The sequence below is a fragment of the Cryptomeria japonica genome, chromosome 4 (assembly GCF_030272615.1).
Source record: "Cryptomeria japonica chromosome 4, Sugi_1.0, whole genome shotgun sequence".
In the NCBI taxonomy this organism is placed as follows: Eukaryota; Viridiplantae; Streptophyta; class Pinopsida; order Cupressales; family Cupressaceae; genus Cryptomeria; species Cryptomeria japonica.
Window position 1 is genome coordinate 403,245,756 of NC_081408.1, and position 11,340 is coordinate 403,257,095.

Consider the following 11,340-nt stretch of genomic DNA (forward strand, 5'->3'; position numbering starts at 1 on the left):
CAATTCCCTTGGGGATGCTACCAATTCCCTTGAGAAGGTGGTCATATAGGTGGAGCATTTTGGTAATTACGCTAAGTATTCTGAGGTTTATTCCAAGACTATGGTGGATAACCCCCAAAATTGGATGGGTATTAGTGCTTCCACTGGTTATTAGATGCATAAGAATTCATATAAGGTCCACTAAAAGATAATGGATCAGGTGGCATATATTGTCTTGAAGCCCCTGGTCTCCTATGTGCAACATAGATGACTTGTTCTTCATCTCCCTCAATCAACTTGAACTCAGGTGGAATTTGCTTGCTATCAACATTGGCTACCATTTTACATTTGCAGTCCTTCTTCTTTTGCCGACAACGAGGGCAATATTCTGGTAACATTACTTATGCCTCTTCTTGTTTCCTCTTTGCTTTCAGGTTATCTAGTTGAGTGGCCATATCGTTTATGATATCCTTCTTAAAATTTGAAATCAAATTAGTGATTTCTGCCCTTGAGACCCCATTAGCAAATGATTTTCTCATTTGGTAACCTCTTCCTTTCTTGACAGTTGCTTGAGAGTAGTTTTGGCATATCTTCTTAATGACATCCCAAGGAACTTGAGTAATGTCTCCTCCTCCTATTAGATCCAAGGTGTAAATACAACTATCACTGATTCCCCTGATGAAAAGAAACTTTTGAGACTCTTGGTTAAGAGTATGCTCTGAGGATTTCTTCAGGTAGAACAAAAACCTTGAAATGTAGTCTTCCAAATTTTCATCTTCCTCTGTTGCATCCTAAAGATGTCATCTCCCCTCATATTACCACTTTTACAATAATCTTTGTACTTCTCAAGAAATTTTGTTTGCATGGCATCCTAACTATTGACAGTATCTCTCCCCAAGCTCATAAACCATCTTAGGGCTCCTTCCTTCAAAGTAGCAGGGAAGCTTAAGCCTATGAGCATTAGTGGTATAGTCATAGCTTCTACACAGGATGTCAAATTCAAACAGAAAGGTATCTAGGTCCTCCGTTACAAGCCCATAAAACTTAGGGAGGGCCGAAGCAGGAATATTCTTGAGATTATTATTATCATGCTGGTCAGTGATGGAGAATTCAAAAATGGGTTGGTTAGGATGATTTTGTACAACAACAGTTATTCGTGCTTGGGAAAGTATCAAGGCAAATGGGTTATCAACAGGTTCTTGGTCAGCTGGACCTGGATTAGTGAAGTTGGTAAATATATCAGCCAAAGGATTTATCTCTTGGTCTTCTTCTTCAAACTGACTATTGGCTTCCTCAAAATGATTGTCAAGATAAGTGTCATTAGGAAGAAATCTCCCTAAATAATCTCTTCTTCTATGCATACAGTATCAACTTAGTATCAGCCTATTCCACACAAAATAATTTGTGAAAGAATTATGGGCATAACTTATGCAAATGAGATAATATTCTAAGAGCAATTTACAGAAGTATTTAAACAAGAATAAACTAAAAATGAACCTAAAGAACTTCTTAGTTTGACACCATCCCCGACAACAGCGCCAAAAATGTTTGTCTCCCTTAATGATTCAATAACTAAGGCCTTAAAGCTATAACTTGGAGATTACATATCTATACTAAGTAGCTATCAGACTCATTAAGGAGGTTCATTTAACTTGTCAACCCAAGGATGCAAACATGAAATGGGTCAACATTGTATGTGCACTAAGACTATGTTATGACCATCATGAATTAAGCAAAAAAAAATGTTGGAATTGAAATGTTGTAAATAACTAATGAAGGAAATTGAACTTAGATTAACAGCTAATCTGAAAATGCAAACATTAAACTAACATGAGCTACAAGAATTAAATTCCAAATAAATAGACAGGAAACTACTCTGCCCGCTTTGGCTGTAGGAACAAACACAGAGTACAGTTATGTGGATGGAGGAATAGTCAATTGTTGGAATGATACCAACTACTGAATGAAGAATAACTACTAAGCTAACTAAACATAGTTCTCACCAAGTGGGGCCCCTTGAGTGAGATTTCCAAGGTTAACACAAGTGATGAAAACTCATAATGTCATTTTATTCATCAAAATAGAAGTACATAAGATATGACAACATGCTCTTAAACTATATTTCAAATTTGAAGGTAAACTTACATCATCAGAATGTTCAACCCCCTTTAAGAGATCATCTGAGCATTATTTATAGAAGAAAAACTACCAATTATCCTAACTAACTGGGCGACTAGCTCCACAACATAAGGAGGGTGCCATTTATTTAAATCATAAAAAGAGAAAAGGAAATCTCATGTATATGCTTAACCAAGTTAGATAAGACTTCCTCAATGGAGATATAGCATAACATTCCCCTAAATAGACTCAACTGGTTGTACATGATTAATTAAGAAGGTAGTTGCAGCATTAAGTAGAGAAAGCTCCTCTATGGTGATTACTCCTTGACTTCTTCAACAACTGGCCAGCTGGTAAGAGTCTTGCTCCTTGTTGCAAGCTTCATCATAACACCACTTTCTTAGTATATAACTGCAAAACACATTAGCACATACAAACAACCACATTTCCCAAATCATCTTGAAACAACATTCTTTCCAACATATGCACATTTAATAGATAATTCCATAACATATGCATTAATATCATGAATTGTTTCAAGGTTAAACTTAAGCCCAAAAGGTAATAGTTTATGAGGAAATAATATAGTAAATAGTGACATCCCAGTATCAAAGTCTAAAGTATTATCATAAAAAACATAATAAATCCCTAGAAAACAATACTATAAACTTGTCTCATCAACCTTAATTATAAGTATCTTCAATAGTTCAATACCAAGAATGTGGTACTTTGACTTCCTAAGGTATGTTTCATCTAGAGGTTCTTTATCAAGGTTGTGCCTTGAGAAAAAACACCGAAAACCTTTTGTTTAGGGTAATCATGCTACTACCTTACTTGAGTTGGTTGATAGTGACATTATGTCATTTTTAACTTCTTTTTAAAGAGCCAAGTATGTAGTCATCTTCATTGATGATTTCTTGTGTTGCACATTCGTGTATTTTCTCAAGTACAAGAGTAATGTCTTCACCACTTTTGAAAAACTTTCAATATGTCCATGGATAAGCATTCAAGTTCTTTTATTCAAAAGATACACACAAATAATGGGGAAAATATGTGAACCAAGCCTTTATAGACTATTATATTGAGCATGGCATTCAATATTAGTATTTGATTCCCTATCCTGCTCAACAAAAAGGTGTTGTCAATAGAAAGAACAAATCATTAAGGAAGATGGAAAATTGTATTCTTCAATGTGGGTATATGGCCTCATCATTTTGGGTTGAAGCAATCAATTGTACCAACTATATTTATAACCACACTCCCCATAAGATAGTTCATAATTTTACTCCAAAAGAGGCTTGATCCAAAATCAAGTTTGATGTTTCCTTCTTTGGGTGTATTTATAAACTATTAAAATTCCCTTATAGAGTTTTCAAAATCCCTTGTAAATTGTATTTGTTGTCCACCAATTATTTTCCATAATCCCTTGCATTGAAGAAGTTGTTGTACTTTGACTTTTCATATATAGAAATTATGTAGAGTAAACAAATATTTTTAGATCTATGATGCTCACGCAATAAGGAAATTGAATTTTTCCTTACAAAAACCCCAAGATTGGATTAGACCTAAACGTTGACACCCCGAAAAAAAATGCAAGACAAGATTTACAAAAGCTTGGATACCAAAGTATCTATTTATAACTCATGGAGAATTTTACAAATTTGGAAAAATAGGGTATCCAAAACTTAATTTTTATTTCAAGTATATTATTCTTGCAAAATTTTGATGAAATTAAAAAAAAAACATCAATTTTTGATAATCTGGGTGAAAAATAAATGTCACTACTATGACAATGAATGAATGAATGAGCTTCTTGTTGAGTATAAATGCTGCAAAAAAAGATCAGGTTCATTTGCAAGTTATGCAAAATGAAAAAGACATCCCCTTCTTACAAACTCTTAGATGTGGTCTAACCACTAGAGGTTTGGCTAAAAATGTCATGCTTACAATATATGTTACTAGTTACATTAAATGGAAGCTTCATAGTTTTAACTTCTAGCATTAAACATTGAGTGTAAACAACAAATATAACTACAACATTAAATTTGTGGGTTGCTAGTGTGACAATGTAACACCTTGTGTTTGTGGGTAGCTCAGGTATTTCATAATTGGAGTGGTCATCAGAAGATTGGCTATGAAGGAATCCAAAGCTCATGCCACATTGGATGTAAATAGAAAATATGGCTACAACATTTAATTTGTGGGTTGATAGTGTGACAATGTAGCACCTTGTGTATGTGGGTATCTCAAGATATTTCATAATTGGAATATGAAAGAATCCAAAGCTCATTCCACCAATAAAAAGAGACTAGAAATCCATTTGGTGGAAGTTAAGCCATTGAGGAATGGGGGCAACCACACAATACTTGAATACTTTGTAAATATTGGTGAATGCCCTTTGCTATTGGTAAAGATAAAACCCTTATGGAATACGATCTATGGTGATCCAACTTGAAAAAAATGTAGATCGTACACAGGTTTCATGCCTTGCCCTAATAATAGGGCACTAGTTAGCGTGGGTTAAATAAATTGCAAGGAAAAAACTATTGAGAGATGGCGACTTGAGAGAGGTCAATGTTGAATGCAAATGGCTCTCTATTGCTGCTCAAGTGTATTATCTTGCTTCCAATTCACACAAAGAAAAATACCAAACTCTCCCTTCTTTACTAAGCTATGATTCGAACTTTAGAAAAGCATGATTTTGATTTTGGTGTCAGCGGAAGAGATTAGCATCTTCAATGCCCACAAACTAAATATTGAAATTAATAGATCTTTTGTCAGTTGGGCTAGAGATTCTTGATGGAATCCAAGTTAAGATGGAGATTCACTATAAGAACATTGAATTCACAATGTGTGAGACCAACTACCAAAAAAACACCACTTTTTGGGTCTTCACATAAATCCTCAAAAATAGCAGAAAGGTTCTCGCTTCCCACATCTTTCATCTTTAGTTTTGGTGTGAGTGGCCATATAAATATCTTCAAAAATGGTGTTCATTGTTAACAAGCTAAGGTCAAGAGTGACAAAAAAAAGTGGAACTCTCCAATTATCTCTAAGGAAGCTATAGTGCTAGGTCTACCAAAGATGATAATGGTAGATGGTGAAACCCTTGCCATTGTTAAAAAAATCCTCTAAGATGAGTGTAGGACAAATTAAAAAAAGAAACCCACAAAAATAACGTGGTTTCTAAAAAGAAATGTTAAATTAAAGAGTTTTGTCTAGAAGTTATAAACAAAGTTTTGTAAAAAAAAATTCTTTTGTAACGATTTTTTGTACAAATTTTGTATAGGTACGGTTGTAAAACTATGGAGGGAATATATAACCTTTTTTTTTTTTAAATGTTACTGTAGATACCATAAATTCAACTATCTTAATTAATTAAATAACACTATTTAATTATTTTTAATTCTTCCATCCTCATAATTATTTAAATTGTATTTAATTAATTACATATTTTTCATAATTTATTAATATGTAATTACATTTTGTCTATTCCCCCCTAATGGTTGATTAATCAAATTAAAATCGACCTCAACCCTACTCAAATTAATTCTTCTAATTATACATTAGTTAACTAATCTAAGTTTAATTAACTAATACCCCTTCTAATCTTCATTAACATTTTCCTCAATTTTATATTCTCTCAAGCCCCCAAACTTGTAGTCATGTGACATGTGTCCTCCAAGCCCTCATAAATGATTGTAAGCACATGTCACCTTAGCCTTCCAACTCATCTATTGACCAATTATGTAATTGGTTATTCACATGCGTGAGAATTATCTTCCCAATAGGGCCAACTTACACTTTCCTCTTTTCTCCACTTGTCACCTTTCCAATCCTACACCTCTTACATTTATCTATTTTGTTTCAACTTGTCATTTCCTTGTTCTTCCCAAGATATTCTCACACATGTGTGAGAACACATTGCCCTATTCCCCATGCCCAATGTCATTTTTACATGCTTACACCTTGTGACACTTGTCACAAGGCTAAGCCCTCTCCTTCTCCTTCAATCTAAGATCTTGATCCTCCATTCCTTCATTTTAAAATCCATAAATTGGAGCCTTCTCCCTTCCTCCGTCATCACCTCATCTTATGATAGTATTTTTCCTACATAATTTTTAAGGTTATGTTGCTTGGAGAGCCATTCACATATGCTAAGATTTGAGAGAAAATGAAGTGAGTTGGGTGCATCACTTTAGCTCGAGATAGGGAGAAATAAGGTATATTTTGAAGTGTTCTTTATGTTGTTTTGATCATTTCTTTCATGATTATACTTTATTTTTTATATAGTCACAATTTATCCAGTTTTAATACCCATAGGCCTATTCACACTTCTTATACTTGCATATTTCTGATTTTTAGTTGTAGATCTAATGATTAAATTTTATGTACTTGCATTAGTGAAAAAATCATAAAAATTGCACATTGTTATCTATTTTTATCATGTATTTTGCATATGTTATTATTTGAAAAGAAAATTGTTGTCATTTCGTTTCCATTTTGTTAGTTCCATGATGCATTTATTTCATGGATGTGATAGTGGTTTATCCTCCCTTGTTTCTCTCTATCCCTCTCCTAAGGATCCTCCTACCCATCAGGATATTTTGGTGCAAAAAGTGACTATTAACATTTCTTTCAAAATTCTCCCTTCTAAGGATGAAGTTTTGATGAATGATGTTGATCTTTCTCCTAAAATGTGGCTCTCCCATGAGAGTATCTTAGAGTGAGAGGATGATATCATAAACACCTTCCTTAATGTTACTTTACCTTCCATACATGGTACCTCTCCTAAAGAAGAGATATTGATGGACATTTCCAATCCTTCTCTCGAAGTTTGTCCTAGCCATAAAGATACCTTGGAGAAAGAGGATGAAAATGATTAGCACTTTCATTGATGCGATCCCTTCTAAAGATGAACATTTAGAGAACAAAAGAGTTTAATCAAGTCAACACTATTCATGTTTGTAGTTATGACAAGCCTATATTTCTTCGACATGCTACTCAACCTCAAAACCAATCTATGATTGATGCTAAGAAACCAAAGAGACCTCCTAGATATATATTAAGAGTTGCAAAATACATATGTGAAATAAGTAATATGGAAAGGAAACTAGCACAAAAATATGGTATTGAAGTGCCTAACTTTAAAAACAACAAGCATGATACCAATGTTCTTCTCACTTCCCTTCTGTTGATGTGTTTTTTAGGCACCTCTAACATAGAATAAAATACCTAAGTATTTTACCCTCTCTTGAACAAAACCACCTCATATGCATATTTGATCAACTAAGACAATTCCAAGGTTTCTAATATCAGTTCTTGACGTGTGGGTAACTCAATGACAAATGTGATTTTGTTGTTTACACAAAGGGACTTCTTACACAATTATTCTAAAGACTTAAAATTATCATGAATGGAAGTAGTTTTTCCCATTGTTTCAAATTAAATGATTTTGCAAGATGAGCTCTTTATCTACTTCTAAAAAATATTTTCAAATAAAATGCAAAAGGAAAGGGCTTAGAAGTTCTATTCTAATCCTATCTTAAACTTAGAATGCAAGAGATAGTGAATGACCTAATGAAATTCACCTGGGCTTAGTTTCATCATACAATGAACAACTCAGCACAAGCTTAGTGTAATATTATAAGGAAATCACTTGATAGTCAAATTCAAACTCACAACACCAACACCATCCATTCAATCAATATTAATGTGCAAGTAAAAATTGAAGTTAAGCTCAAATTAGATTCCAATTGACCACACAAGGCAAATTCACAATTAGCAAATAGCTAGTGGTATGAATAAAATGAATTTCATATGAATTCACTCAATAATTCCTTTCATTTAACTACAATACTTAAAGTGAATTTCTAAACTAAATTTGGAAGTAAGAGAACTATACACAATTCTTCAAAATCTCATAAAAATCACCAAGTTTCAATGATTAAATTCAATTTGGCAACATATAAGTGACAATTACCAACAATATCTCTTACAAATGAGAGGGGTAGGGATTTAAATAGACTCTCAAAATGAAATGAAGGACCAAGATTCATTTAGAATCAAGGATCAAGATCATCACAACATTACCCTAATTAGGGTTTACATAAAAAAGTGGAATCAGAAAAATTGAGAAATGAGGTCCAATGGTATGTCGTCTAGTCATCAAGCAGGCTACCTTCTAGAAGATTCATTCCTCCATTCCTCTCTCTAGCTGCATTTTCAAAAAATCTAGACATAATTGAATTGAACTCCTCCATCGTGATACTTGGCAATCAATCAAGCTACAATTCGATCACATCCAAGACATTTAAGCAAGTATAAAAAATGCTTTCCCAATCTAGTGTAACCTTTTCCAAATTTTTGATGTCAATCATGAGGGAAACCAAATTATTCAGTCGATTCTTCTTGATAGATTCTAACTCCTTGAAGTAAACAAACTTCATCTTTTCCTTCAACTCTTCCAAATTCAAACTGCTAGAAGTGTAGACGTCTTGTCCCAATTACTCTTCAATTGATATGAAGATCTTCGATTGTATCTCTTAGATTGATCCTTACATCTTCATGCACTCATACTTTGCGTGATCAAACACTGACTTCTTCATGGCCAAGGAACAATACCATCCATGAAAGTCATACACATTACCTTCCCGAACAACTCCCTCATGGATCAATATAGATGCAGGAATCTACTTCAACACCTTGAGGTGAGGAATAGTCTTGTCTTACACTACTGGAACTCTTCCCACACTCCCTCCAAGTATTGTATCCTGCTTGTGAGCATTATTGTCCTATCATATGTTTAGATGAATTGTAATAGGAAATCATCTTTTTGCCTTGAAATATCTTCTAACCATCTTCCAACCTCTTGGTATGTATTCCTCATTGCCTCATAATCAACAAGTGATCCATGAGAAATAACAATAGGAAAAACAATGGTAGGATCATTATGCCTTAGGGGATTCAACCCTTCAATATACTCCTCGAGTCTCTTGTTTTCCATCTCTAGCAATTCTTTATTCTCCTCAACCTTGTTCAATCCCGCCTCAATTGCCCTGGCGGTATCATTTAGCTCTTGAAACTCTTGCTACTTCATAGTAGCTCCAAGGTCAATTGTGGTAACCTAATTATCCATGGAAGTGATCACATCTCTAGTATTATTAACAATTGGGACAACCACTTGTGCAATGAGTACTCCTGAATCATCTCTAGTAATCCTGGAGAACTTCTTTGCTTTCTTCTTCTCTTTACCATTTCCAATCCAGGCTAGTAAGTCATCTATATCTTCAATAGGTTGTGCCTCTATCACTTTCTTTTTCTCCTTTTTGCTCATCAACCAATCAAGAATTGTAGAAAATTATATCCCATCTTTGAGTTGTTGATCATCATCAAATCCTCTCAAGGCTAAAATAACCTCATCCTCTATTATCTTCTTACTCAAATCCACTGCATCATCACCCAAATGGACCTGAAGTTGAATTGTAGGAGATCCTAGTTTTTGTTTTTCATCTTCATTTGGTAATGATTGTGCTGATGCATGTTCATCTTAATCATTCTTTGGTAGGATCTCCATGTTGGAACCTTGCTCAGATTCATTGTTATCCTCTTTCATTTCATTCTCCTTCATGGATGAAGAGTTGATAGTAGATTAAGGAGCGTTAGACTTATGCTTCTTGTGCCTTGATTCCTAACTAACAATCTCCTTACCCTTCATTTATGACTCTCCAGGCATACCTTTTCTTCTTTTAGGAGATTGACTCTCCTCATCATTATGTGTTCTCACATTACTTATTGTTCTTTCATCATCATTGAGAAAGGAATCCTCACTTCTCATCCTGTCATAATTCAAGGCGATCTTTTGTCTTCTTAGCTCATTTAGCTACTTATCCACCCATTCTCTAGAGAAATCACTTACTTCTCTCATCAAAATACTCAAATCTACCAACTCAAGTTGTGACCAATTAGGTGATGGAATGGGCTTGTCCTTCTCCTTTGCATATTGCATATGAATGTGATTCTTATCATCCTTCACTTGATCAGGAATCGAGAAGAAGTTACACTTCTTCATGAAGTTTAGTGACATCTAAGACCACATCTTCCTTCTAACTTTGAGCTCATCAATAATATTTGCCTAATAATCCTCGATGTCAATCTTGTGTGCAAACTTTTGTCCTCTAGATTTTGATATTATTTGAAATGGATCAAATCTATTCCTAGCTTTATAAATTCCAAGATGAAAGAACTCTAGCTCCTCATTAACTATCTATGTTGCTTCCGTGGTGGGGCATATCTCCATAATCTTTCCAAGCGTGATAGGATAAGTAATACCTTGCCTATGCTTCCCCTTTTAGATATAATCAAACTTTGAGATCTACCTCACTACCTCAAGTAACACCATCTTGTCAGTTAGATACCTAGGAAGTTTCTATGGTTCGAAGGTGAATCCCTGAATCCTTAGGTATGTGAAGGTAGGAAACTAAATGTACCATGATCCGTACTTCTCAACTAGTGACATTACCTCCTTGGAAAATCTTGTGATGTACATGGTGAATGCATCATTCACCTTTTGATGTTGTCCCTTCTCATATATGTGGAGCTATGGATAACAATCATACAGCTTGTATTGTCCAGGCTTGTTTCCAACTTCACCCTTGCATATCAATCCTTTGTAAACAATTTGCCTTGATAGCATGTAGAATAGGTAGGAAGTCATGTAGAAAGTCTTCATCCTCTCCAAACTCCTCAACTGGATGTCTAGGTTGCCATTTATAATCTTCATCCAATTGAGTATCACTATTCCATCTGATATTTTCTCTATGAAACAAAACATCCACGTTTCAAGTAGAGCTCCTTGAGGTGCTCCCATGATTCTCTTGAGTAGAAATATCAAGTTGCTATAATCCTCTTTGAAATATGAACATAAGGACTATCCAATACACAATGATAGTGTTATAATTACAATGATATCTAATATACATAACATATGCCAAAATATCATTGAATTATCTGCAACAAGGGATGAGAGAAACTGGAAATAAGATACAAGATCCATTGATGCTCACAAACAAGACCACTGGTCCCCAATGGAGGTAAGACAACAACCACCCAACCATGTGAAACCTAAAGGCCCACCCTCCATGCTAGGAGATGGACACAAGGCCCCACACAACAGAAGTAAAATAGGCTGACAATACCCAAATGAAAGGAGACACAAAGGACCACTTTCACATACAAACACAT